Consider the following 25,540-nt stretch of genomic DNA (forward strand, 5'->3'; position numbering starts at 1 on the left):
ACAGTACTTAGGAAAAAATGACTCGCTTGACTACAACTACAATGGTCATATTGTTCACTGATTCAAATAGTTCTAAGTGCTGCTATACAAATATATTCCCTGTGCCTGTGGATAGGCTCTCAATTTGCTGATATTCTATTTTAAAATAACTCATGCATGAGAGACAGGCTTTATTGAATTATACAGAATACTTTGATCATGAAGGTTTATCTGAAAATGCAGTGGGGGCTCAGTAAGGGGAACTATCGCAAATATAAAATGCACAGAATATTAGTTATATTTTCATTTCTACAATAAATGTTCTCTGTGAGCATTACTAATCTACAATTAGGCATGGTATTGATTATTCTTTAGTATACTATATATCACATTCTATAAATAAGTGTTACAGGGGAATAAAAATTGGTCACGATTTAAATGTTCTTTCATATGTGGATTTATCCTGTAGTCCTTCAAATGTTCCTGGTCTTTAACTTTAGTGTTATCAAAGCCAGAAGATTATGATTTATACAGGTATTTATAATTGATTATAAATGATTATTTATTAGAACTGCCTAATATTGTCCCCTATCAATAACATTGGCATCAGCCAGACCAGTTAAATAATGACCAATTGCCAACAATGAATATATAAAAACAGTGATTATTAATTAATAAAGAAAGCTCTATTATTAGATGAAATTACATTTTAATTTATCTCTGGAAGGCAGAAGATTATTTTTGTCATTCACAAATTCTCTAAATTGGGATCTCATTCTTAGACCTATTGTAATTCTACTGGTGATAAACAATGTGACAAAGATCTATTTTTTGGTGTTTAAATGTACACTTTCTAAAAAATCTCTTCTATTGGATCTGGTAGCTCAAATTGTAAAGGAACACACATTTAGAATCCATTATTCAGTCATCAAATGCGTCTTTCTTCAAAGAAAATTTGAGCCGACTGTGGTTTTACAGCAGAAGTAACGTTATCTTTATCTGATTGACCCCTTGGAACCCCTGGGCAGCACTAAAGAACCCCTGGCATAAATCTTCATTTCACAACACTTGAAGAGCGATCATGTCCATTCATTCCTTCCTCCATGGCATGTGTTTAGCTGTCTAATTTCCACAATGGAAACATGATGGCTTCACAAAAAACAATCTCAGCATCTATGCATTTTATTTGAGCTCCTTGGGTGACATTCACAGAATTACACTTGTCTCTTGCTTTTCACACAACTAGATTGCTATTTAAACACACACACAATGCATTTCCCATTTGATATTTATTAAATTAGTGTTGTAATTATAAAACATAGGGGGGCTTTTACCTGCCATCCTTGATAAAGGCAAGAAATGCTACCATTATATACACACACACACACACATATATATATATATATATATATATATATATATATATATATATATATATATATATATATAGTAACGAACAAGGGACACTCCTGCCTCTCAGGAATAAAATGCCCAGGTGCATGAACTCACATGACTCACCAAAAAGAGATCTATTTATTAGAATAGTCAAATCATGTTCAGATCCAGACTGGGATTTAAAATAGGCCCTGGCATTTCAAGTACACAGAGGCCCAAACATCCCCCTGCCAGTGACTATGGCAGGAGTGGCCATACTTTACTAATGCGAGGTCTACTTTTATTGATGTTGTCCCATTATGATCCACATCCATAAAAGCATTATTAGCATTCTGTTCCATGGAAAATAATATTAAATATTGATTTATGAGAAAATATATGTTGCTATATTTAACAAATAACTATTTCTTATGTAACCTTGACATAATAAATATCTGAATGAAAAGTATGAAACAGGAGGGTGTTTTTTGACAGTGTCTTGAGATCTACTGATCACCAGCTAAAGGTCTACTGGTAGATCCTGATCTACTTTTTGGGCACCCCTGGTTATGGCATCTTACAGTAGCCCATCGGTTTTGGTAATGTAAGCAGCCCAGCACACAACAATACATAGAATCATGATTGTGAGGGTGACCCATAAGTCCTAGGTAGATCCAAAAGGCAGGCCAATGGATAGCAGACCTAAGTAATTTTACAAACACTTCCTCCCTGTATGTTATTTTCTTTGGGGAGCAACAATTCAGATGAGTGATAGTCCCCAGCACTGGTCCACTGAGCACCCCATATAGCAGAATCACATTCAAGTGCACAAATCAGTCAAACATATTCAACTGGACTCACGCAGCTTTGATAATTGTGTTTATGCACAATTTTCTGACCATTCAGGAAAGTTTTGATAAATCACAAAATAGATTGAACTGCTGGAAATCCTTCAGGAGTCCCCAGGTTGATTTATAATATATCTGTTGATTTAATTTTTGAAATGAGTTCAACATAAAACAAAATATTATATTTGATAAATATGAAATTCCTGGACTAACAAGGCAAAATTCATAATAAATTTGTCCATAGTAACATAATCCTGAAAAAGCCCCCAAACTTTACTTCATGACCTTCTAATATTTTGCTTTATGAAGATTTACTTTGCTAACCCTCTAGGGATTTCCAGCCTTTGGTGCATGTTAGACAATGAGACCAGTGTACACTTTGATTCAAATGCCAATCTGATTACTTTGGCTCAGAGAGTAGCCAAACACTTTCATTTCTCAATGGGGTTCTTTCATTTCACTTTGCCTTAGGATTCCTAACAACCCATTGCTTGGCATTTTTGAGATGGCACTATATGGTAGCATTAATACCTTTGGTTACTTGCAATGTTCACTATACATATATATAATATATATATATATCATTATACTGTATTGCACACTGGGACTTTGAAATAAAGTGATAAAAAATCTAAATGTATACAAATACATTTTGATTTTTTCACTTTAATTTCCTTTAATGTCCCACTGTGCATCTATACACTATAATGCTGTTACATAAATCAGTAGATAGCACCTGGGCATTTGGCTACCATTTTTGATTGCACCACTCTCTGGACTATAAATATATATATATATATATATATATAAATATATATATTTATATATATATCTGGAACGTAAGATGCCGGCACTACACGTCTAAAAGTGTACGGTGCCTGGGTGCAGAGCTAAAAAATGGTATCTACAATAGCACAATGGAAGCTCGCACTCACAGGTCTTTCACCTTAAGACCTGTGAGTGTGAGCTTTCATTGTGCTATTATATATATATATATATATATATATATATATATATATATTTTTTTTTTTTGGCCTATATCCTATATATTATGTATCCCAGTTTAAAAACACTCAGAGGAAAAAATAGGTAAGGTAGATTGTTATAATATAAGAAGAGCATTATTATGGCTGCCAAGCTACAGTGATTTCATTGATATAAATTATGAATAACACAGAGAGAGCCCTGCAATTCACCTCTGTCAGTCTTATGATCTCTGGTGAACAGTTCACATTGTTTAGTTAATCTTCTAAATGCCTTAAATTCTTCCTCCAAAAACAACACTTTTTCTTTGCTCTTACAGGATGGCCACATATGTCTACACCAGGGTTGTGAAATTGTAAAACCAGCAAAGCACTTAAACTAATAAAAATGCTCAGTGACCCCAGACAAATACTCAAACCATGACAGCAGATACAGGACTATTTAACCAGACATTACGGGGTATATTTATATGTAAAAATATTTTATTGTGTAGAAGTTAGTTAAAAATAAAAAGTGTTTTTATAAAGTTTCATTGTTGTCTTTTTGCATGAATTAACACCATGTTTTCCAATCATAAAAATAATCCATTAAAAAGAGATATTTACAAAGGTTTATTTCTTTTCACTTTAGACAAATGCCATAGATAGCACCATTATTTTACACCAATTCAGACCTGGTACAACCTGTTGAAGTCAAAGGGACAAATCAAGATGAAAAAAATTTCTTACATGAAAAGTCGCATAAAATGCTGCTTAGAAAGCAATTTTTTTACTGTTTTCACTCGGATACACATTGGCATAAAAAAGTACGCAACTATATAAATGTGCATTGGTTTTGCATAGTATACTGTTCCATTAATGTGGTGATTTGTGGTGTTTATTTCAGCAAAATTGCCCATAAGCCATACCTTTTGTATGCATCAATAGCAGTCACCAGCAGTGCTAAAGAAACAGACGCAACACTGAGGGGCCCATTTACTAGGGGTCAAAGTGAATTTTCAAATTCAAAAACTTCAAATTTCGAAGTAATTTTTGGGTACTTCGACCATCGAATAGGTCAAAATTCGATTAGAATTGAAAAAACTTCACAAATTCGACCATTCGAAAAATTAAGTACTGTCTCTTTAAAAAACTTTGACACTTCGCCACCTTAAACCTGCCGAATTGATGTTTAGCCTATGGGGGAACCTCCTATGACCTATATGAGCCGTTGGCTAAGTTTTGAGAAGTCGAAGGTTTTTGTAAAATCGTACGAGCGTACAATTAAATCGTATGAATCGAACAATTCGAAGGATTTCATTGTGCGATCAAACTATTTTAATTTTTAGGAAAAAGCTTTTTCACTACGAAATTTGACCCTTGATAAATCTGCCCCTAAGAGTGCTGGCCACTAATGTAATAGATCGTCAGGTTTGATTTTCCCCTGTGATCAAGGACCATACTGGTTATTTGATGTTGTCCTCGTACCTGTCTGCAACCTCACCAAATGAGCAGATGTTATAGTGTATGGCCACCTTAGGCTAAACATTCAGTGGTAGATGTAATATCTAGGGGCAGGGGCATTATTGGATTGATTTGAAGTTAACACTAACCCCCATATGTAATAAATGGCATTACATTTGACCAGGCTTAGTAAAGGTGACCATAGACGTAACAATTATGATCTTTCTTGGGAAATATCTTTCCAAGGAAGATATTTTGTTTCAATACACACTTGTAGAGCTGAATCCTCAGATATACAGGTAGAAACAATAGAATTCTACCTGTATCTGACGTTTCAGCACTAACAATGGCCGATGTTTGGTTACCTTTAACGCCACCCAATCAAAATTTTACCGTCCTGCCCGATCGACGAGCCGAACGTTATCCAAGTCTTCTGCCTATATTGGTCGGCTTGTTTCCCACCATACACGCACCAAATATTGTACGAAAATTAGTTTTGTACAATATTATCTGTGCGTCTATGTCTATCTTAACTAATAGCAACCAGTAAGATATTTCCTATCATTCCCTCCTTTGATTGAGAACTAGGGATGCACCGAATACAGGATTCGGTTCGGGATTCGGCCTTTTGCAGCAGGATTCAGATTCAGCCGAATCCTCCTGCCTGACTTTTTGTCACAAAACAAGGAAGTAAAAAATGTTTTCCCCTTCCTACCCCTAATTTGCATGTGCAAATTAGGATTCGGTTCGGTATTCGGCCGAATCTTTCACGAAGGATTCGGGGGTTCAGCCGAATCCAGAATAGTGGAATCGGTGGATCCCTATTGAGAACATGCATTTTGAAGATTGGATAATTACTGGATTTATTTGGAAAGCTCCAGAACTTTGCCAACACTGCATTTGTGCTCCTTTATGACATTTTTATTGTTAATTCACACCTCAAGTTCCAGGGCACTTGTGCTCAAGGGAAATATAGGAATTTAGTAGAGTAACTTAATCTACAGGAAAACCCTTCTTGGGCCAACAATGTAAATCTAAAGTGATGCATATATCAGGGCTTAAATTCCTTTAAAGGGACACGAAAGGCAGACATACACAAGCTGAATGAGCATATTGAGTGGATCAACTACTGGGCCAAATGTTGGGGCATTAGCTGTTTTAAATTAGCTTTAACCCGTTCATACAGGCAAAAGTACTTCTTACTTCTGGATCTGCTGATGCTTTATGTATGGTGTTGTGAAAGTTCAACACATACATAACAAGAAAGGAGACTTTCCATCTTTATGGGCATAACAATAGGGCAGCAGGCCCTGCTCTGCTGGGCTGGTGGAGATGCAGCAGTGTAGAGGAGTGGGGACAGTTTTTATTTATATGTCATCTTATACAATATTTGGTATAAGGGCAGTAGTAAAGTCAAACTGGGCAAACTGTAGATGCTATAACTGCACAGCATACTGCCACATCCTCTATGCTTTACTAACCCTGCCTTGCAGATCAAACGGCTACCAACATAAATGGCTACCCGTTCACTTGTTAATATCCCTTGAACAGGCCCACTAAATATTATTGCTGTAAAACTGCATATCCTGTGCTGTTGTTCAATAGCCCAGAAAGCCAGAAATGGAAACATATATATTCCCAAACATAAAATCTTTATGCGTTCAATTATCCAGAGTCTATTCAGAAGTGCAGTCTGTGGTTTTCATTATCCCTTAGCAAATGTTTGCAGAGGTATCACTTACACATGTTTGCTTCAGATGCACTCATGCAAGAAAGAGGCAAAGAATAGCGCATATATGGGGGAATGTAAAAAAAAAAGTCGGTACCAGAAAAATATTTGCAAAAAGTTATGCGCGAATTTATTATATAGCCTTTGCGAACCCGGAAACTGTTTATCGACCACTTCCGACAGTGGAAGAAGGTTTGCAAATTTTATAGTTAGTGCCAGTGTGCAGTGAATGTAATAAAACTTCTTACATACCTCCCAACATTTTGGAAGTAAAAAGAGGGACAAAAATCTTTTTCGCACGTAGAGCAGAAATTTTTGACCATGCCCCTTTCTGTGGCCACACCCCCTAATTACCATGTTCATTTTACAAAGTTTGGCAGGTTATGAAAGTTTGAAAATATTTCTCCTTATTTAAACTGTTTTTTTCGTGTCTCAAAATTGTTACAAAGTATCTTATTTGCACCTGTTAGCTGTTCTGGGCTCTCTGCTAAAAGCCAATTAAGTGAGAAACTTTGTTTCTTTTTCGGGCTGTCAGTGCAAAATAGGGACTTTCCAGTACAAATGAGGGACTGCAGGTTGAGCTGTCAAAAGAGGGACTGTCCCTCCAAAAAAAGGACAGTTGGGAGGTATGTTTTTACTGAAAAAGTTATGTTTGATCCGAAAGATTACGACACCTTCAAGCACTTCTTAAAAGTGGGCAATGTGCAATTAAAATTTGCCGTGTAATAACAGTTTAAGGAAGAATATTACATTGTGAAAATAGACATCTAACAGCACCCACTGCTCTGAAAAGAGCAGGTAAGTGTATGCTCTCCCGTTAATTATGGTTTGTATCACCGGATATCCAGTATATCAGATATCAGATCTGATGCCAAATTGCACAGCAGTTGATCCGATTCTGTACATAGTGAGAAAAGGGCCTTTTCAACATGAGACCTGCACACATTTTTATTTTTTGCCTATATATATATATATATATATATATATATATATATATATATATATATATATATATATATATATATATATATATATATATATATATATATATAAGCAAGTCCAAAAACTGGAGCACACTTTTCTATTAAGGCAACTGCCCAGGTGCTGGTTAAATTACTAACTTGTACATATCTCCACAAAAACCGCACACATAGGACTTGTTAGTGCAAAAAAAAAAATTGAAAAAATGTTTTATTCCGACGTTTCGTTTCACATACAGGAACCTTCCTCAGGTGGGGTACCCCACCTGAGGAAGGTTCCTGTATGTGAACCGAAACGTCGGAATAAAACATTTTTTCAATTTTTTTTTTTTTGCACTAACAAGTCCTATGTGTGCGGTTTTTGTGGAGATATATATATATATATATATATATATATAACAGTTGTATAGAACCAAGTCTGCTTTTTAGTCTTTATACAACATCATATTCTGCAAAGCAAGCAGCTATATTATGTATGAATATTAGTAACATTTCTTCCAATTAGAAGCCAGGTGTAATTATTGCCTATGACTAACTATTATGCCTAGTTTGCCTAATTTCTCTTTAAATGAAAGGAAACAGATCTGAGTGCTTCTATGCAGATGTAAATTCTTATCTGAATCCATATAGATTATGGATGGAAGATCTGCCAAGTGAACAATGAGCTAATGTTATTACAGCAGCACTGGCACTAAGTCATCATTTATTCATCAACTTTAATCCCAGACAACAGCATTCAGCCAGAGACTGGCTCCCAAAACAAAACAATGTTGCACCCCCCCCTTCATATGGAAAGATACTGCATATAGTTTGGGGGGCAGTATTGGGTCTAACCCTGCTGTTTTTGTTTCACCCTTGCACTTAGCCTGATCAAATAAGATGACTCAACGGAGGTCTTTAGTCTTACGATAGTGACAGGCAGCATTTCATCCAAGATGTATACCACAGTGACAGGTGTACCCATGGCTACTTATTCAATGCAGGATACACTGTGAATAGAGCATATTTGCCGTTTTCTGCACTTAACACTAGATTTTAAATGAACCCTTTGGTCTGAATGCTTATGCTACCTTGGGGGGGGGGGGCGGAGAGACTTTTCACCATCCTCTGACCATCCCAGAACTGAAACAGAATTTGTACCAGTTATTATATTATGCTCTATTGGCAAAATCACAAATTGGATAAAAATCCCAAATAATAAAATCCTTTGGAATTTACAATAGTATTTTACAACTGCAAAATACTTTTTTTATTCTTATTTTTGTGAGTTGGTATTCCATACTCTATGCCCTTTGCATACCTGTAACTGTGTGCTGCAGCCCTGAAATTTTAAATATTAATAATAATACAAAATGCGACGTAACTACAGAAAGACAATTTGAGAATGACTTTTGTGATGTTAGCTAATCCTTTAGTAAAAAGCAAGTTCAGTGTTGGTTTTGAAAAGGGAAAGCCTTTGTTTGATCATCTGTAACATAAAAAGGAACGCTTCACTAGAAACAAAGGTGCGTGTTTAAACAAGTGTAATCCTTTCTATCTACAGAAGCACAGCCACTTGTTCCAGTATGTGGCAGATAGATGTATCCATTGTTTGAATCAACCCCACAGACAAAATGGAGAGTTTTCCAAGACATATATATATCTTATCTATATCTTTTATTAGTTGGATCTTTGCCGAGACCCACAAGTATCACAGAGCAGCTGTGGATGGCACCAGTTTGTGTCCCATTATGCATTGCTGATGACAGTTATGCTCCCATTCACCTCTGAGTAATTATGCAGTTCAACATTAGACTTAGAGGTGCAAATAACAATAAAAGGTCATAAACCTAGTATTTATATAGTGTAGGTTTGGAAAACTGATTAATGATATAACACACAAAATGTAATTTCCACTATGATTACCAAGATTTTTTAAAAAGGAGGTAGGTAGGAAAAGTGAGGTGTGATCACCAAAATTAAGCAAAATCCTGCTTGAAAACTCTCCGTAGCCTAGACAGGGTCTTTTTTACACCAAACATCTGTTTCTGATGGTAATAAAAAAACATATATTTAAACTATGGCAATATAAGTCCATATGCTGACTTCTCACAGTGCTAAACACTCTTTTACATAAAGTGCTAGCAGAGAAGCCAGCCACCTCATAAATAAAAGTACTTAGGAGGCACAAATTACTCAACCTTTTTAAAACTCAAGATGTCCCAAAATTAATAATGTGATGGCAAACAAGCCATCTTAAGCAGAACAAATAAATCTGAGCACTATGTGAAATGCAATAAAAAAATTTTGTTTTGCCAAGCTAGTGACACATTTCTATCAAACTGCATCATCCTGAAATAATAAAAAAAGGGGCAAACAAGAAAAGAAATAGTGTCTGGGGCAGGAAAAGTCACTAAAACATTATCATGATTTTGTACTTGAATTGTCACAAAACAAAACTGAGAGCAGTTTGGCTTCATGGAACCGTTGCCCCGTCTTTGGCCCTGCAGTTGTTAATGAAGCACCGTTTCCAGCACCCACGAAGCACCAAAGGCCACAAGTTCAATAACATAAGGTGTAGTTGGAATGTAAAGGTGGCAATACTTGAGTAAATCTGCTCATTTGGTGATGTTGGCAAACAAGCAGATCATGCAACCTAGGGCCCAATTATAGCTTCCAACATTTGACCCGATGTCTGGGTTATCACTGCATCATAAAATAATTATTTTTCTGGTGCTTTTTTTTTGATTTTCAAGTCCCCGGCAGTTTTTTATTACCATGCACAAGTCCTTTCCCATCTATTCAGCTTCATGCCAGCAAAACTAAGTAAAACCCACACTGGTCATGTCCATTAACAGTACATGTAAACCCATTAGCCAACCAGGAAAAGTATTCGAATAAATCATGTTCCTGAGTTAAATTCTGACAGGTATCCTGGATATGTTACATATAGGGATTCACCGAATTCACTATTTTGGATTCGGCCAAACCCCTGAATCCGAATCATAATTTGCATATGCATACGCAAGTTAGGGGTGGGAAGGGGGAAACATTTTTTACTTCCTTGTTTTGTGACAAAAAGTCACACAATTTCCCTCCCCATCCCTAATTTGCATATGCAAATTAGGATCCGGTTCGGCCGGGCAGAAGGATTCGGCCGAATCCTGCTGAAAAAGGCGAATCCTGGCCGAATCCAGAAACGAATCCTGGACTCGGTGCATTCCTAGTTACATATAGCACTAGAGTGAGGAAACTACTAGTCCCACTTTTAGTTATGGAATGGTTGACACACAGACACCTTTATTTAAAATTATATATATATATATATATTTTTTTTTTTTACCATGTGGTGTATTACATATGTCTAATGCCTGTAACTGACAGAACTATCCAATTTTATCTTGGCAATAGGACAAAATACACATCTATAAAATGGTGGTCTCTCTGTAGCTTGCACCGTTTATGTTATTCAGTCTGCTAGGACCTACAAATTTCAGCTGCTGACATTTTGTGCATAACACAAACGTTCAGCTCTTAAGGACTATTTTACTTGTTAACGTCTATTTAGAATCTCAGTAAGAGAGTGGTATTTAGATTAGGCATTTAAACAGTGAATGGATTGTTACTGGTATTCTGCTTTTGGTTATGGGTAGGAGAGACATTTCATCCACAGCAAGAAGGAGCTATCTGAGGTCTCAACTCAAATAAACAATACAAGCAAAAGAGCCGAGTTTGCAAAAAAAAAAAATTCAAAAAATCAGAGGGGGATGCGAGAGATTTCTGCAAGTATATACAGTAGATTAGATTATAAAGATGACAGCAGTGGAATTGGAAATGCTACTATTTTCTTATGAAAGAAGAACATGTGCTTAATACTTCACAAGATAAAGAGTCTTGGGGGAAAATTTATCAAAGAGTGAAGTTCTGCCACTAGAGTGAAATTCCGCAGCTCTCAATTCATTTCTATGGGATTTTGAAAGGCGTATTTATCAATGGGTGAAGTGAAAGTCCACCCTTTGATAAATATGCCTATAAAAATCCCATCGAAATGAATGGAGAGTGGCAGAATTTCACTCTAGTAGCAGAACTTCACTATTAACTTCACTCTTTTATAAATATACCCCTAGATGTCTTAATCTCATAGTAAAGTGTATGTCCCTATTATGTACTTTGGCTGATTGATATGTTCCTAGTAGAACGCTCACTAATGGAACATTATCAATAGCTGTTATTGATTCATTCTACTGTCCCTGATGTGATCATCCTGTAACATTCCTCAGCTGCCTGCAAGCTGGAACTCAAGGCATCTGGCTTGCAATTCAGGGTAATTTGCATGTCTCCGACCCATGATGCCTTATGGGAGAATTAATGCTCTCATTTTGGTATTTAGGTGACATGAGACAAGTAAATACATTCTGGTTTCAGAAGGCTTCACTTTGCATGTAATTGCTTGTGAATGTCTTTTTTTTAGTATAGCTGTTTTACATAGAATCCTATCAAGAACAGTTTCCCACCCTCTATGATGGGGACAGTAATAAACAGATGATAAACAGATATAGATAGATAGATAGATAGATAGATAGATAGATAGATAGAATAAAAAAGAAAATTACTATAATTCAATCCTTTTGAAAAACAATGGGTTTAGGAATCCAGAATTCTGTTTAAATAAATCTGGGGAGGGAAGAAAATGGTGTGTTCGTGACAAAATACACATAAAGCAATAAAAACTCATAATCTGGAAAATAGAATTTGAGGTGTTTTAACACTAGGGATCAGGGGCCAATAAAAAAAAGTCAAAGAATAACAAAAGTTAGTATAGGGGAAAACAGCAGGAATATGGAACAGCTGCACAACCTCCCTCTCCTGTTACAAAAAGAATGATGAAGTATGGCGAGTATGTTATCTCTAAGGATATTGTGAGCAAAGTCAAATTGCCTGCCAAACTGTACAGCACAGGAGGTAACATCCCATCTTAAGTTTTTCCCAGTCATCACAGATATTTACCAGTGGGTGATTTATCATATTCAGTCTTTCTTAAAAGTCTTCTTAAAGGAAACATTCATTTTTTATTTGACTTGAAATACTAAAATACCCTCACATACATTTGACTTTATTCATCACTGCGTTTTTAAACAGAGTGTTTATTTATTCACTTATTATAAACAAGGAGGCCCCAAAGATTAGGCCTACAGGGATTTGTCAAGTTCTTCCATTCAGTTCATCATGCCTTTTCAGCATAATATCAAGGCAAACTATTACTATTTAAAGGGAAAAGCAGGTTATATAAGGAATTCCTGATCTCTAAAATGCAATGTAATAGGGTGGATCTCATGGTTTATGCCTACTGAGGCATTCACATGCTGAAGAACAGTTTTTTTTGGGTTCTCTGTACTGAAACAACAATAATTCAATTATTCATTATCATAACATGTCTGTTTAGGTTTTAATTAGGTAAACTTGCACCCCTGTTACAGTAGTGAAAATATCGAGCACTCTGGCCTGTATCTGTTTTGCTGTGGTTCATAGATAAAGCTGGCCACCATCACAGGCCTATACTTCTATATTTGCCAGCCTAATTGTACGTTTCTGATGTACTATCTGATGCGATAACAGGCCGACCCGATCATGGGCCCTAGGGCCCAATGATTGGATCACAACAAGGAGAATAGGATTGAGGCATGCATTAACGAACCAATGTGGTCCTCGATCCGGCAGGATCTTTAAACCTATAATAATAATAATATAATAATAACAGAATAATCATATATAAAACTAAACAATCTATCTATGTAAATTGTGTCTCAAAGGTATCACTATCCCACAACATTATCCGTTTCCTGAAACATGTACAACATTAGCAATACAGAATAATACAAATAAGAGCAGTTTCCATGTTTCTCCTTAAATCACTGCAGCAGAAGTTAATGTGCTTCTAATAAATGTATTATGTGCCCTGAAATCAGAAATAGGGTAAACAAAGAACAAGCCATTCATCTCTTTTAGTTAATACAATGTTTCAAAGATAATTAGAACAGCTATTTTCTCACATTCATTTACGACTTTGACGGATAATGTTAATTTACTAGTTGGGGTCAAAGAATGAACTTTACAATTCTGCACAATTTATTAAGCATTTCCTTTTCTGCTTTGCCAAATTTGAGATCACTGCATCCAAAAGCTCTTTTTTTCCCTTTTAAAATACATGTTTGTTTATGTAGTTTCTGCCAATGTAAATCAGTTTAACTCATGGCAGTATTAAGGAGGGTAATTTACTCAGGCACACTCAGGCTCTGACATGGCTCCAAGAATTTAAACCCAGTTAACCTGTTCATGTTAGCCCTTTATTTTTTTCCAAAGTTTAACAAAAAACTATTAAAAAGGCTGCCCGTGATGACTTACTATACTGCCAAACTTGGACTGAAAATGCTTAAATCTATGTCTAATAGAGTGAAGTTAGAGATCACCATAGTCCTCTCAACAGAAAATCCGCCACTCTCCAATCATTTCTATGGGATTTTTAAAAGAGTATTTATCAATGGGTGAAAGTGAAATTTCACCCTTTGATAAATATGCCTTTCAAAATGTCATAGAAATGAATGGAGAGTGGCAGAATTTAAATCTAGAGGATTTTGGTGATCTCTAACTTCACTCTTTGGTAAACATATACCCCATGGTTTCTTTAAAAATGTGTTCTGGTTTAAAATATATAAGTCCTTAAACTATTGAAATACATAATCCTTAAACAATTCAAACGCATTGTCCTTTAACTATATAGACACTTTATAGACATCATTAATCTCATTCTCCATATTCTGAGCAGACATTCATATTAGAAATGTGGATATACAGGCGTTCTTCACTTTTGCTTTTGAAAAGTCCCACCATTCATAAGAGAACAGTTTTTATATGTATAAACATTCTGGGACACAGAGTACCTTGATAGGGTATATGTTGTATCTAAACTGGCTGTCTATATTAGACAGATGACTGCATAGTCCTGTAGCAACTTGCAAGACATTGCTTGGCGTGTTTACATTAAAGCAAAACACTGGGCCATGGCATGGTCCATTCTTACATGTATAATTACTTTCATATGTTTGTAATTACTTTGGTCAGTGGCTGCTTTGGCAGGAAAAATAATGAGTGCCTGCTAAATGGCAGCTTCAATACAACATTCTTTGGCGCCCAATGAAGAACCAGTTTTTATATGGTTAATAACAAAGTGGCTAAACATTATGCTCCAATATATCATCCAGCAAGTTAATGGGAAAGCAGAAAGGTTGGCCTCAGCTGCTTTCTTTTTTAGGACTTAACCACCCTTCATCATGGGAAGGCACTAGGCCTGGGCATTGCACACTGTGTTTGAAGCTTCTGACAAACAGCAGATGCTAGAAGCAGAATAGGCGAATTATAGAACAACCACATCTGTTTCTAACCGGGCCAGAGAGCATGCAGACGTTGAGGAATCAATACGGGAAGCTCTGTGCACCTATACCCCAAGTGGCACAATTATTTACATTGCTCTGATTAGCACCGCATACTGCTACTCTGAGTCTTCTAATTTCACAAGTTCTACTATAGTCATTTCATCCTAGAGTTCCCCCAATTTATCCAACTGTATGTTATGCATATGTGAAAATTTGTTTGAGAATGTGTTGTTAATGGGTCTCTTTAATGAAGCCCAATGTTGAAAAACTATATGGCTGGGGTTACAAGTCCCAGTTACATCCTGACCAAAGTGCTATTAAAACGACAACTTGTCCAAAATGCACTGCGAGAATATGACTTGAGGCCACATGAAGGCACCTGCATGGACTTCTATGAAGATCTCAAATAAACAGTAATATTATAAAGCAATTTTAATGATAAAGGTTCCAAACAGGTTTTCATCTTTGAACTTCCTGAAGGGAACAACCCATTTATACGCCTCTGTAAATCTGAGCACTCACTAAATATACTAAGGGGGTTATTTACTAAACTCTGAATGCAAAAATCACGAAAAATTCTTGATTTTTTTTTTATAAGATCAGACTTTTAAAAAATCAAAATTTTTTTGGAATTTATTAATCCCTGAAGATGGAAAAGTCTGAGTCTGAAAATCCGGCATCTCAGACCTGTCGAGGTTACATATAAGTCAATGGAAAAAGTCACAATGATTTTTTGATGTGCGCTGGGTTTCATGCAATACCGAAGTTTTCCGGTGAAAATTCAGCATAAATCGTGAAAATCGGATGAAAAAATCCAAAAAAGTCACAAAAATATGATTTTTTTCCCGCAAAGCAAATTTTCGGGAAAAATTTAATAATAAATAAGTGAAAAAACCTGAGCGTATTTGATCGGAATTTATAGCAGAAAATATTGAGATAAATTCGCATTTTGATAAATAACCCCCTAAATGTTTTTTGGTAAGGGCATGCTTTCAACATTCTAAATACCATTTTTTTATGTCGATGTGCATTTCAACATTTTCACATACAAAAAAAATATTAGTAAGTATTTTCACTGTTACTCAATGCAGTGATCTAGACAGCAGCCTCAGAGCATGGATTTTGGGTGCGGCTTGTCAACTATTACCCCCTAAAGCTGGCCATAGATGCAAAGATTTGATTGTACGAATCGCCATTTCGTACAATTTTCGTGAGTTGGCGATCAGACGTTCAGTTGATTGGACAGGTTAGAAAATTTCTGTCGCTACCGATAATATCTCTGCATGTATTGCCGATCTGACGATATCAGTGGGAGACTGTCGCCAGCTTTTGTCAGACATAACTTTTGTACGATTGCTGTCCAGGTCAGAACATCAGCTGTCCTGTTATTTTACTACTTTATTTGATCTGAATGGTTAATGGCAGGTCGGGAGATGGCACGAATGATCGTTGGTCCGATATGAAGGTAAATCTGTACATCTATGGCCAGCTTAATGAAAAATGCAAGCATTTATTTAAAAAAACGCTTTTATGGGTAGGTTCCAAACGCTTTCTTTAGTTGTCACACAATGAATCCCTAAAAAGCTCTTACTGATCACCTACAGATAGATCCACCCTTAAGGGGTAATAAATGGGTGCAAGCTGCCCTGGACCTCACACTTGACAAGGACAGGTTCCAAGGTCTGCATGGAAAGCCTGGTGATTTTTGGAACCATCAGAGAGAAAAGAACCAATGAATAACCTAGAGGTATCAATAATATCTAGTTTTTGCTGTGGAGGTCAGGCAAACACATAAAACAACAGAAAAGTCTACATCATTAATTGGTACCATGAAACAAAGACTTAAACTGATACACACATGGTGCAATGTTGTTTATAAATACCTTTGTAATAGTATCATTTATTTGGAGTGTACTCTGTGCATGTGTATTTCTGTAAAATACTCATCTGACAGATTAGAAGCCAGAAGACTAAATAGAGCTTTGTTAAAAAGAGCTTTGTTTGTGGTGTTTGGAGCAGTAGGCCCTAGTAAATCATACATCGAGTTTGTTTAATATCTGGTCTTCTGCCTTTCCTCAGCTAAGCTGGAGTGATGAAAGGTGCCCTGTTTATTTTCTCTCGGCTGCAGGTTTTATTTTCGGCAACCTTCAGTTCCACCCTGTCTCACCAAACCCAAGCAGACACACCAATTACATGTGTTCTTGCACAGGCACGGAAGGATGAAATCTGAATTTGCACACATTGCATCCACCAGAAGTGTCATGCAGACAAAGCAGAACATCTTTTAATTTTTTATTATCATTTTTAACACTGCATTACCTAATCTAAACGAAGTTACAAGTTACATGACTAATGTCTAAGAAAAGACCTCTTGCAATAAAAATAAATGCATTAGAAACTACTGATTTCTTTACCAGTAATCCGTTTTTGCCATCAACTTGTATCCCTGTTTAGAATATATGTGCTTTTCCAATCAAGATTACAGTAGAAATAGGGTTTAAGAAACCATAATCCACAGTGATTACATGGCAATAACTTCTAGCGCACGGATCCTCCTCTCTTTTTGGCTCACCCAGACAGCAGACATTTTTCGGCGTTCTGCTTTATAACAAGTAGAAAGCAATCATTATTTGGCACTGGAACAACTTAGTAAAATTATGCAGTGGTTTGTGCCTGAATACTTTCCACTTACTCACAGAAGTAGCTCACGTTGTGGCTTCATCTTGCAGGTTTGTAATTAAAAGGACTTCACGATAGTTCATGTCTGTATTTTAAATACTCTCTTATATACTTTATAGTACTGACAAAGTAATAAACTGGCCACACACACATTTCTCACCTGGCTATAGATTTTGATGAACTGGTTTTTCGGATAGCAGTTGAAAGGCCAGATTAGCCAGGCCATAACAGTCAGCAGCAGCAAAGGCAAGGAAGGCTGTATAATTCCAAGAGAGAAGAGGTAATACAGATATGGGATCTATAATCTGGAAACAAATTATTCGGAAACCTCCAAATAAGAAAAGGCCAGCTCCCATAGGGGCAGATTTACTAAAGGGCAAAGTGGCTAACGCTAGCGACCTTTCGACAGAAATCACATACGCAGGGACATTGCCCATTCACTAACAGGCGCGTCAATTCGCTAACGAAAGAGACCGTCGCTAGCGACTTTTGATCTTTTGCCATATTTGACTTCACCACCTCGGACCAGATGAAGTGCTAAAAAGAAGCTAGATCTTCCTCAATCTTCTGTCACTGACATCATATCCTGTGTGCCAAAAATGCATTAATGTTCAAAAAACGCTTGCGACTTTTCCTTTTTTTAAGCGGAATTGCCTGCAAAAGTCCTAACAAACTTTTTTTGGGTAACTAGTTTTCTCCAGACATTTTCTAACAAATGGTACATTCATTTTACAGTGAGCTCATGTGTAGGGCATTAAATTAACGCTCTTATCTTTATTACGGTTCCCTGGACATGTGTAATAAAAAGTGGTAATTTCAATCATTTGCACCAATATCTATAATAAATACAACTTTAAATTACCTGCCGTATGCAAATTGACCCAAGCGCAAAATCACTAGCGAATTTTCGCTAGATACAAACGAACGCCAGCACATTTTCGCAATGAAATGCTCGCACTGCCTAAGTAACGCTAGGGAAAAGCCGCCAGTGTTCGGTGGCCAGGGTGCAACTTCACATATTAGTGAATTTGTTTTTGCAGGTTAAACAATGCTATTGAGTTCAATTCATGCTTAAATTATTTTTAGTAGACTTTAAGTATGGTGATTCAAATTATGGAAAAATTCCTTATCTTCAAAACCACAGATCCCAAGTATTCTGGATAACAGGTCCCATTCCTATATAAATAGTAATAGGAACCCACTTAGCACAGTTTTGGTATAAAAGGGACATTAATGAAATAAAGAAAAACCAAGGAAGACTAAATAGATTAATAAAGGGTATGGAAGATATCAACTATGAAGAAAAGCTGGCCATGTTGATATCTTTAACATTAGAGAAGAGGCACTTAAAGGAACAGTAACACCAACAAAAATTAAGGTGTTTTAAAGTAAAGGAAATATCATGTACTGTTGCCCTACACTGGTAAAACTGATCAGTTTGCTTTAGAAACACTACTATAGTTCATATAATCAAGCTGCTGTGTAGCAGTGGCAGAAATTGAAAAAAAGGCTATAGGGCACAGGTTAAATAGTGAATAACAGATTATTTCCTACAGAGTTTATCTGCTGTGTAACCTGAGCCTTTTTTTCATTTGAATGGTTGCCCCCATTGCTACACAGCAGCTTATTTATATAAAAAATAGTAGTGTTTCTGAAGCAAACACTGCAGTTTTACCAGTGTAGGGCAACACTGCATTATATTTTTATTACTTTAAGGGTAAGGCCAGACGAGGAGATTCGGGGAGATTTTGTCGCCTGGCAACTTATCGCCACGTCTTTTGCGCGACTATCCCCCCGAACTGCCTCAGCGTCTTTTCCCCATAGGCTACAGCGCAAAATCGCCTGCGCTAATGCACACGCGGCGATGCGTTTTCAAAGTTGCCTCAGTGAGGCAACTTTGGGCGACTATTGAAAACGCATCGCCGCGTGTGCATTAGCGCAGGCGATTTTGCGCTGTAGCCTATGGGGAAAAGACGCTGAGGCAGTTCGGGGAGATAGTCGCACAAAAGACGTGGCGATAAGTCGCCAGGCGACAAAATCTCCCCGAATCTCCTCGTCTGGCCTTACCCTAAAACACTTTAGTTTTTTGATGTCACTGTTCCTTTAAGGGGTGATCACTATAGAAATATATAAAGGCCCGTATAAAAAAAACACAGGTTATAGTCACCAGTCACACAGAAACAATGGATGGTATTTTAGTCCTGCCTCCCAGACTTGTAAACAAACTCCTTTCTCACAAATTGAAACTTTTTTTACAGTGATCATAGCGATAGTATTATTGGTTCTGGAATTCTTTTATCAGTATTTAAATTGAATCAATAGGAAACTCAACAAAGGAGTAAAGAGGATGTTTACATCTATAGCATAGTATTTCTTTTTTGTATGTTTGTATAGAATGTTTAAGTGTGCAGCCTTTGGATAAGCCCTTGCTGAGTTTTACCCATTCCCCCCCATGTCATTTAGGAATAACATTCTTGATCCAACAGGTAAGAAGCTGACACTGTAAAAAGTGATTGTGCAATGCTGTTAAACATTAAAAGGATTGCATGGAAAAAGTAATAATGCTTCTTTTAAAGACTAATATCTCATTTCAAGAAGAAGGAACTGAAAGAGTAATTGCAGCCTAGCACAAAGTCCCCTCTTTGAAGGTAATTCTACCTGTTCTGGCTGCCACTTACCTTACAGTTCCGAATTCAAACCATTTTCTGATAAACATGGAGCTAATTCACCCTGTTCAACAATAAAACACTGCATAACTAAATCACTTCTGCTCAGCGCCAAGAAGAGATTATGTTTCTACTTGTACACAGCCAAAAACATAGAACCTCGTAATATGGGTGGGCCAGAAAATGGGAGTCTCCATTAAATTAATTATAGGGCTTAAAAATGACTGAGGATCATAGTTACTTGTAAATTAAATATCTAATAACAGAGCTGGAACTGCAAAAAAATAATCAAACCCTATTTTAAAAAATGCTACTTTTTCCATAGGGACCAAAACATAGACTTATATACATATTCCATAAAGTTGCTTCAATGCTAGTAATGAAAGAAGAGAGAAAACCCACCAGAATAAGAAGCCGGAAATGTGCGGTTTGCACCTACAGTATATTTTGCACTTTGCATCCTGCCCCTCTGTTGTTAAATGCACCCTTAGAAGTTAACATACTATATAAGTGAACTTCTCCTTAAATGATATTAATGTGAAATATGTGTTCCTCCAGCTGTTGAACTACACCGTTAAAAGAAGCCACAGGAAAAACGTTACCACCCAAAATTTTCATGAATAGCTATTGAATCATTTTTATGTTGTGGTGCACATATAAAACCCCCTGTCTCTGTGATGATTTAAATAGCTGTGACATTGGAAGAAGTATTGGCAACTCTCTGCCCCCACAATTCCAGCGCTGTAGATGCTCAGTCTCTGCCATGTAAAACTGAGATCACCTGCTAAAGAAAACAGTCAAGGAAAAGATTTATGGAGGAAGCATAGAGAGCAACCTTATTATCTGAATGCTGGTCTGTTTCAGAACCAGATGGTTGAACATCAGTCAAGGGAAATAAATCAGTGCATAAAATATTAGCGGCCCCTCCTGAATTATTGTTTCCCTTAAAAATGTAGCAAGAGTCATGAGCCTGTAGACCTGAATTGATAGGTTAAAAGAGTATGAGAAAGGTAAGGTTTCCTAATAGAGCAATTGCAGAAACAGTGCCCATACAGATACCAATTATCATTGACACTACCCAAAGAAAAGTAAAACATGTAACACAGGCCTATTATTATCAACTACTTGTAGAAGCCAGAAATAGCTTGGTTTTCCCTTGATCGGATTGGTAAATAAGTTTATTTGATTTGGCAACTGGTTAGTTTAATTAACAGGTCACATAGGAGGTCCAGCAGACCCTCCTCAACTGAGGCAGCTAGTCACTGACATGACTTGAGTGATTGAGGCTAGCAGACAGCACCAGTACCATACTGTTATTCATTTGACTATTGGTTGTGCATATCCTCTGTTCATGTTTACTGGGACAGTTCCTCACCATGCAATCTTACAGAGGTGCAACCCCATCAGGAAGTGGTGGTATACGATTAGATAAGATGCATGGTACACAGTTCTAAGAATCGTTCAGATACATCCCAAATTTTTAAAATGAAAATTTTAGATATGCTTATTAAGCATCAATACTGCTTCTAAAATGATATATCAATACCATTCACTGTAATGGAGGATCATAAGCCTAAATTCCTCTACAGGATAAGCCTTATAAAATGCATAATACTCTTCTTTTCAAAGTGGTATGGGTAATGCAAAAAAAGCCCTATATTTTAGCTACCTTAAAATACCTCTGCATTAGCAGTAAGAAATTCCTTCTTAGAATGAGTCAAGGAAACTTAAAGGACTCAGCTCAGATTAAATTATTTTGAAGGCATCTGCACTGCTCTATGCTAGAAAATGCTTGAAATCCTTTAATAAGCTACGTTTGGAACAACGGCACAAGATTCTCTAATAAAGTAACGGAATATGATGTACTTTTAAATGAAAAATATTGTCTGGATTCATTCCTGGCGCCAATGGTTGGATACATGAACCACAAGTACAGAACTGACAGAGAGATTCCAGGTCCTGCTGCTGAGGAAGGCAAACGTGAATGTATATTAGGGGAAACCTTACTTTATCACTCTAAGTAGAACTGAACACTGAAATTTAAATGAAACCAGAGTTTATGTTACTTTTTTTTTAATATCAACAGATCACCAAATTTAACCCCATATATGCAGTAATAACCTTTAAATAGTGGCACATGAGCTTACATATTTTGGCCAAAGTGTGGATATTGCCCACCATAACAATGAAAGATCAACTCATTTTTGGGAGATTGCCAGGCAAGCTTAAAGCTTCTGTAGTGTTTGGAAATGCCTACCTAATCAGCCAGTTTAAATATAGGAGAAAGTGACTAGGTAACCAAACTCTCAACACTTATTCAAGGCACATGCATTGCAGCAATTATCACATCTGCATTATTTTGTCTGTTTTCTAAGCTGGGCATAGGGAGAGTTATAGAATATCTGAACAAGTCATTGCATCTCAGGGTAGTTTACTGGCATGTGGTACTAAACAGAGACAATAGAGTTCACACAGGGGAAGAAAACAGACCACTTTTTGAGCTGTATATTTTTCCTTTTTTGGTTAGTGCAATTAGATGTATAGGCCAAAGTAATCAGTTTAAACAGGGGCTCACTTATAACAAATCAAAAAGTTTGGAAATTTTCAGCATATAATTGTATTCCTGAATGCTTCAAGTAAACAGCAGTGGAGTTCAAAGCTACAGTCAGGAGTATTTTACTACCACAAGTCTACAACTGGCAGTACACCTCAAAAGTAACGTCACACAGAACAGCTTACCACCAAAACTACCACATCCACACTTTCCAAATATATTCCAAATAAACCTCTTAATCAAGGTTACTGAGTAATATTTTCTTTAAATTATCTAATCCCCTTCCCCTACAATTTAGAACTAGCCTTTTGAGTTGTGCTTATTGACTAAACAATCAGCAGCAACAGAACCCATAATTCCCTAATTAACTGAGCATATGAACGCCACTGTACAAAGTGTTATATGGAAAACAAATTTCGGTTCTTTTTATGAGTTTATAAAGTATATTACTGTTAATTCAGTCTTGACTCGTTCCAATGACATTTCCCTTTTTCAGCACTAAATATATGCAGTATCATAATTTCTCCCAGTTAATAAGTATTGCTTTCCCAGTCCTACTAGACCACGTGAGCACTACTACATTTAGCCAGTTGTTGCATCCTGTGATGTCCTAAATGCAACCTTCATCTACCAGAACTAAACTTGTATGTCAATTTTGCTAATGTTGAGTGGTTAGTTCTGTTGGCATCATTGTGTGTACTAAGTTATGCTAATGTGGCACCTCAGCAGATGGACAGGTTGCAACCATTCTGGTCATTCCATGCATGTAGAAATGTCATGCTCTGTACATTTACCCACTTGCATGGATTTAGCAGCATACACTTAAAAAGACTCTTTAAAGCATCAACCTCTTGATCCTTTTGTTTCAAATGGTAAAACAGTAACAGAGGTGAAGATAGAAGTCTATTGCTGCTATAAATCATCAGTCCCATTAATTGCTGTAACAACTGGACAGTGCTTTACAGCAGTTTGCTTTGGCGAAGCTCCAATATTTTTTGAATGAATTAAAATTTGGTGTGACCCCAGTGTCTCATGCCAGGTGTATAACATTTTGGGCAGGGAATAAAAAAGACAAAAAGGAGGCTAGACAAATGAAGTGTATTGGAATCACTGCCTTTAATTAATGGGAAGTATTTATTAGCTCAGAGATCTGGTTTTTGCTCCTGCCACCATAAATCTTCAAGCATTAATTGAACAAACCCTGGTAGGGATTAAGTATAACTCAGAAGTATAACTCAAACCCCTATCATCATTACCTAAACAATACAATGGTTTTAAAGAAATAACACAGTAATGTAAAATTACTGAGCAAAAGCTATACTAGAAGCCTAAGTACTGTACAATATCAACCATATAGATGAATGTGCAACAAATACTATTATTTATGTTTGTAAAGCCAAACTTCCATATTTAATGTTCTGTATATTGATACATGTTCTTGCCTCACATGGAACTATACCAGCTGCATTAAACTGGTTATCTGTTTCCCAACTTTATACTGTACTTTTCTGTCATTGTTATACTTTATGTGTCCCCTTTCCATTTCTGCCATCTGTACTCCCAGAGCAGTACTGCAATACACTTATGTTTTAATATAGTGGATACGAGACCTGAGACTTAGGGGGTTATTTTTTAAGGTCCAAATATCCGAGCCTCCAATAATTCGTAGTTTTATTAAAAGATTTATTTATTAGATTTATTAAAGTCCGATGGTCTAAAAACTCAGAAGTCCTGTATAAGTCAATGGGGAAGGTCCCAGTGTCTGCGCTGATGTCCGTACTGATATCCAATGATTTTGGGGTTTCTGCGCAAAAAACTCAGAAAACTTCGATGTTTGCCCGACCCTATTTTTTCTGGCTTTTTTCTTCATAAATAAGGTCCATTCAGGAATTCCGAGTTACTCAAAGTTTGATATTAGAAATACTGAGATAAATTTGAACCTTGATAATTAACCCCCTTAGTGTTCCCCCATGCCCCAGGTGCAACATTGTACCCCTTAGAGCCCATGTATAGAGCACCACTGTGTGTAATTAAAATCCATACGGGGGGGGGGGGGGGGTTGACATCTCTGAGAAAACCAACCAGAACTTAATAGACAGTGCATATAAAATGAAAAAGAAAAATGACTAGTCTAAGAAGTTACTGGGGAAGGATTCATCAATGAAATGTCTTGTGACAGGATGCAAATCTAAAGACAAAGTACATGTGCTAAAGTTTTCCTTACGTTGGCAAATCTATGCCAGATATGAATCATTTTTATTCATTCCAGAAATCAGTGTTACTGGTCCTCAGCATCTTTCCCCCCAACATACAACCTTTTTTCTACATCTCTCCCATAAAATGTGACTGTTTTACTTTACATTAAACATTCTTTCCAGAGTAATGACTAAATGTAAGGTTATAGGGGGTCTATTAGGATCGTTACTATGGCCCTATCTCTCAGTGCTTCCTGAAATAAAACCTGGAATTCTGTAAGCTCCAGAGGGATTTGCATCATTCAGAGAGAGGCATTTTCCAAGCTGGAGCTAGACCTGGCCTATCACTCAGAATTCAAGAGAAAAGACAGACTCACTACATTTAATTCAGATGTGCAAACTGTAAAAGAAAAAAATCACACCTTATTTAGATGCAAGCATGACTTTCTAGCTCCAAAAAACATCACCCTTTTTTTTAATTTTTAAAAGTAATCTTGAACATGTACATCATGATTAATATAGACAGTTACTCTCAAATATGATAATTTCATGAATGCTTAGCTATCCCATTTCTGCAACCCTGGCAACCACAAGACATTCATTGAAATAGCTTAATCACACTCAATTTGCGCTGTGATAAGTAAATCTTGCTTGTTTTTGGAAAACTCAATAAAAATGTTGAAAAGAAAAAGACATTCATC

The 25,540-nt window shown here is 36.6% G+C and overlaps 1 protein-coding gene across 1 annotated transcript in view; it reads right to left on the minus strand.

Moving 5' to 3' along the window:
- The window catches only part of ror2.S (receptor tyrosine kinase like orphan receptor 2 S homeolog), a 102,418-nt gene that overhangs the window by 37,012 nt on the left and 39,866 nt on the right, over positions 1–25,540 (minus strand). The window lies entirely within an intron of this gene.

Source organism: Xenopus laevis, chromosome 1S, assembly GCF_017654675.1.
Source record: "Xenopus laevis strain J_2021 chromosome 1S, Xenopus_laevis_v10.1, whole genome shotgun sequence".
Lineage (NCBI taxonomy): Eukaryota > Metazoa > Chordata > Amphibia > Anura > Pipidae > Xenopus > Xenopus laevis.